General features: G+C 36.8%; 1 non-coding gene across 1 annotated transcript; it reads left to right on the top strand.

Annotated features, from left to right (window-relative positions):
* Window positions 1–341: 341 nt before the first annotated feature.
* TRNAC-ACA (transfer RNA cysteine (anticodon ACA)) lies at window positions 342–413 on the top strand. The gene has a single exon. It is a non-coding gene; the product is annotated as a tRNA-Cys (tRNA).
* The last annotated feature ends 5,206 nt before the right edge of the window (window positions 414–5,619 follow it).

Here is a 5,619-nt window from a genome sequence, read left to right as displayed (position 1 = left end):
TACCTGCACCCCAAGTACTATATACAAGGCACAAAGAAACACTAAATACATTTAGTTGCCACAGACAGAAGATCACAATCTAGGTTCATAACATCCTCTCCTCATTCCATCTGGTACTGGTGTCCTCCTTGTGTCTTTTCATTATGCATTTTATATCAGATTTTCAGAAAGAAATTGAAACAGATGATTAACCTGGGAAATATTGACATTTATGTGATGAACAGATGATTAACCTGGGAAATATTGACATTTATGTGATGACTTCTCAGTTATTTGCTTTCTAATGATGATCAAATTTTTAAGATAAATGCTAAAGTTTTAAGATTGATCCTCACCAAACTTCCCTGGTGGCTCAGATGGTAAAGCATCTGCCTACAATGCAGGAGACCTGGGTTCGATCCCTGGGTGGGGAAGATCCCCTGGAGAAGGAAATGGCAACCCACTCCAGTACTCTTGCCTGGAAAATCCCATGGACCAAGGAGCCTTGTAGGCTACAGTCCACGGGGTCGCAAAGAGTCGGACATGACTGAGTGACTTCACTTTCACTTTCACCATAATTTGTAACACAAATACACCAGTTGTCTATACATGCTTATTCTTTGATTTTTTAAAAATCTTTTTTACCTTTAGTTTAAAAAAAATAAAGCTACATCTCCACAGTATCTAATCAACTGTTTTGAAATAAGCTTACTCTTTTAGTTAATCAGGATGCTGTAAAAAAAATACCAGAGACGTGTGACTTATAAACAGCATTTAATTCTCAAATTCTTTTTTTCTGCATCAACTGATATGCTCATATTATATTTTTGTCTCTATCTTGTTGATATGGTGAAGTGCACTGATTTTCAAATGTTAAATGTATCATACATTTTTAGAAGAAATCTAAACTTGGTTATGTATATAGCTATTTTTTTATGTATTTCAGGTTTTGTTTTACAAATTTTTAAACAATATTTTGTATTTAAAATAATGTGAGATATTGGTCAGTCATTTTCTTTCTTTCTTTCTTTCCTTATTTTTTCCTTTTTGTATTGTATTTGTTTATTTTTGGTATCCATGTGCTCTTCCAGATTAAATTTCCCTCTGTGGGGTATGTTGGTCTACTGGAGTGCTTATCATCCTCAGATAGGAAGATATTTGGGAATTTTATGTCCTCAGGCATTTGTGAGTGTGAGTTGCACACTTCTGACACATGGCAAAGTTTTTCCAAGCACATCACCAGGAAAACAGTCATACAGCTTTCTTCTCTGCTGTCACTTTCTTCATATCTGCCATAGGCATACAAGCCTTGGAGGAAAAAAAAAAAAAAAGTGGTACATAATTTGTCATTAACTGGGGCAGAGATGGCTAATGCTACTACCCAGGTTATTCAGGACCAGTAAAATTCACTGAACTCACTAGCCAAGTTGGTGATGGACAAAAAAATAACCCTCAGTTATCTGCTGGCAGAACAGAGTGCCATCTGTCTCATTGTCAACACCTTTTGTTGTTTATACAGTTAACTTTTGAACAAGGTGGGGGTTAAAGGACATCACCTCTCTAAGCAACTGAAAATCTTTCTATACTTTATATTCAGCCCTCATATACTCAGTTCCTATGTATCTGTGGTTCTTCTGTAGTTTAAACTTGTATTGTTCAAGGGTCAACTATGTATCAAGAAATTGGAGAGGCTGGAGAAAATCTTTGCTTAGGCGGATGGAGGGTTGTCAGGAATACATCCACACTCCTCTCTATACTCATTCTTTGACCTGTTTAGGAAGCTCAACCATGGCACTTGGGGTTCCTGCTTGAGGGCCATTTGCTAGGGAGAACTGATCATTCTCTTGGATCTGTCTTTCCTAGTGCCCCTGGTAAAGTACTATCTCAAAATGATAGAGAGGTTCTGTGAGCAAACCAGCTGCAAAGCAATCCCCTGTAAGCAAACCCCTGGACTCCATGTCCAAATTCAATATGGGCAATGATTCTTTCAGATTTTGTATTTTTTATCTGCATTTTAGCAGCTAATTCGGGGGTGAGATGGGGAAAGCAAGTCTTGTGTCTTGAACAGCTATGTAAGAATGGGCCCTGGGCTTAGAATACCTCCTTAGCAAGAGATAAAGAGCCTACATAACCTGGGCCAGGTTTATCAAATACCTTTCCCTGTTTCAGGTAAAATGAGTGCTCTTTTGTCTCTGCTTAAAACTTTAAGCAGAGTCTTGGCTTTTCTTCTAAACTGATTTATGCCTACTCACAATTTCTAGAGGGGTTATCAAGAAAGGTAGGGAGAAATAATTCAAAGGTACACTAATCTATGGGGCATCATTTAAGAATCTAATATACTACTGGGTATGTAGATGAGTAACTGCCTATGAACTAATATCAATATAGATTCTGGGAAAATCCAACAATGACTTGTTCTCTTAAGGATATTGTTATTCAAATCAAATAATTACTTCAGGGCTTTTCCATACAATGTATAACATCCCAGTTCAGTAAATGATTATACACCTCTAATCCCTGTTATATCATGTTCCAACTCTGTGTCCCAATGATGGACAATGGCCATAATGTTCTCCATGCTTTCCAAGATTTGCCTAAAGATTTGCTCAACTTGTGTGTATTTCCAGGAAGAAGTGTGACTAACCATTAAATCCTAGAACCACTTAAAGTATTCCACCTTTCATATTGTTAATACTATCATTCATTTTAGGACCTTTTGTGAGTAAGACCAAATACCAACTTTTCCCTGGTGGTTCAGATGCCAAAGAATTCACCTGCAAGCAGGTGACCTGGTTTTGATCCCTGGGTTGGCAAGAACCCCGGGAGGAGGGCATGGCAAACCACTCCAGCATTCTTGTCTGGAAAACCCCATGGACAGAAGAGCCTGGCAAGCTACAGTCCATGGGGTAGCAAAGAATTGGAAACGACTGAGTGACTGAGCACAGCACAGCACTAACTTTTCCAAGGCTGAATTTTCATGTGTTTGCAGATATTTTAAATTTCTCTCTCCTCCCAAAAAAATTATGTTGATGCTGAAAGTCTATGCCTAGCTGGCTCATATTAAAATTACAATAAGAAAACTATAGATGAAAAGCAAGTTTACTGCAAAAGTGAGTTTGTGAATATATGTAAACGTAGTTGTTTGAATTGCATTCATTTTGAGATATTTAGCAGGCAGACAGGACAACACAAAAATATACAATGACTCTGAATGGAATGAAGTTGAAGAATTATAAAATGCTTTCTTATTTAATGAAAATTATTTCTGGAGTAAACTTTTATTTGAAACATGCATTCTGGAAACAATTTATAAAAATAACATGAATCTATGTATTTTTTTTTCAAATGTGACACTCAGTCATGTCACTCAGTCACTCGGTCATGTCCGACTCTGCGACCCTCCTAACTCTAGCTGCCAGACATAGGTCTTAAAATATAGCCAGGAAAGGAGAAAATAGCATTAGAAATAGTGCTTTAAATTTCAAACTTGTCTTCTACTGGACATCCTAGATGATGCTAGTGGTAAACAATCTGCCTGCCAATGTAGGAGATGCAAGAGACACAGGTTCTATCCCTGGATCGTCCTGACCAGATTCCCTGGAGCAGAAAATGGCACCGGTATTGTCACCTGGAGAATCTCACAGGAAGAGGAGCCTGGCAGGCTACAGTCGATGGAACTGAAAAGAGTCAGACACTACTAAGCAGTTGAGCATGCCTTTCCTCAGTGAGCTTCTCCTCTTTCTCTCTCTTGTCTTTTACAAAAAGGTAATGTCCGAGTTAATCACGAAGATGAACATACATCTTTGAAGAGGTTCCAGGATTACTTATCTTTAATTGGAAACCGACTTTATTTTTTCTGTGATTACCATTTGCCATATTATATTATTTCAGTTTAATACATTATATGTTGTTTATAAGCAATTTCAAAGAACAATGGAAACATATGCTATACACCTTAATTTTTATTTTACAATGAGACTATCCAAAGCAATGAGTATGTTTTTCTATTTTTTATTAATCTGAAAACACTTTTATTGTCTTCATGCAAGTATTTATCATGTGATTTTATCCACCAGGAATATCCAAAAGTTTGAAAAGTGTTTATTCACACTTTCAATTATTCTGAAGGTTATTTTTTGAGAATTTCATGACACTCCTTGATCTGAATGGGCAAGCTTGTGACCTGTGTTGAGGTCAAAGTGTTACACACGAGTGAATCTCGCCTTATTATAAAATTTTATTTGTATCCTTCCATTTGTAAGTTAGTTTTATACACCAAAATATATTTTATGCTTTATAATTAACTATTTTAGAAATTTAGAATATAATTTCATGTATTTTCTTAATAGTGATACACCAAGAAGAAGCTGAAGAATCCCTGTGAATGAATTGCAAACTACAGTTTTGTGCTTAATATCTACTAATTGCTAAAGCATAAACAAGGGAAAAAGATAAGCTAAGGAATGGCAAATGGAGGGAACTTCCAGACTGTAAACTTGCACTGATTATTGTAGCCTTGTAGCTGCTGACCTTGAAATATAACTACAAAACTATTAGAACCTCCCACCATTTTGACAATCAGGTCAAATAGGCACTACAGCTATTTGAAACCAGTTGACTTCAGCTGACTTGGCCTTAACATTGGGATTCTTTTGGATGAAGGGTACTGGCCAAGAACTGGCAAATAGAATGTCCTCTGATAGAGAGTGACTTAATCTACATTTTAGCAATGAATTGGTTTCTACAAAGTTTAGGCAAAGACAAAGCATAAAAACATTCTGTCTTCATTTTGTTTTTCAATGATTTTAATTATATAAAAACAGTAAAATATAGAATCAAAATATGGGAACTATTAAAATGAAAGGAGTCACTACAAAGAGTGAAACATAAATTTCTTTGACTTATAATATTCAAAAGATATGAGATCAAAATGACTGCTCAGGGGTTCTATCCCTGGGCCTAAACCTATGATCTAAACAAACAAACAAAAATAGTATATGGATACTATCCTCACGACTGATCCTTAAAACATCCATCTTTATAAAATACTGACAAAATATTAAATAATGGTTTGCAAGCATGTGTGCTCATTTGCGAAGTCATGGCAGACTCTTTGCCCCAAGGACTGTACCCCAAGGACTGTAGCTCGCCAGGCTCCTCCGTCCGTGGGATTTCCCCGGGGAGAATACTGGAGCCGGTTTCTATTTCCTTCTCCAGGAGATCCTCCCATCCCAGGGATTGAACCCCTGTCTCCTGCACTGACAGGTGGGTTCTTTAACACTGAGCCACCAGTGAAGTCCAAGTAATGTTGAGAGTCCCAAAGAACAATATACAGTGGACAGGTCATCTGATGATCCAGACTGATCTAACAACACTTTGGAAAATTGAGAAGACTGAATGGTCACATGATATTTAGGTCATCTGAAATATTATTAGTCTTTGCTCTCCTTCTGATAAGAATTGAGAAGATGTCTGTTCAAGGTTTTATTTTTTAGAAAATATTCAGAATACAGATAATCTTTCATACCTATTTAATGACAACAATGATTATCAGTGAGAAATTTTCCTTAAGTAAAAAAGAAAGGCAAGAAGAGGGGAAGGAAGTAAGGAGGAAGGGAGAGAACTTGAGAGAGAAGGAAG

This window comes from Ovis aries, chromosome 5 (genome assembly GCF_016772045.2).
Source record: "Ovis aries strain OAR_USU_Benz2616 breed Rambouillet chromosome 5, ARS-UI_Ramb_v3.0, whole genome shotgun sequence".
Taxonomy (NCBI): domain Eukaryota; kingdom Metazoa; phylum Chordata; class Mammalia; order Artiodactyla; family Bovidae; genus Ovis; species Ovis aries.
Note: the sequence above shows the minus strand (reverse complement) of the source record. Positions and strands in the feature narration are given on the sequence as shown.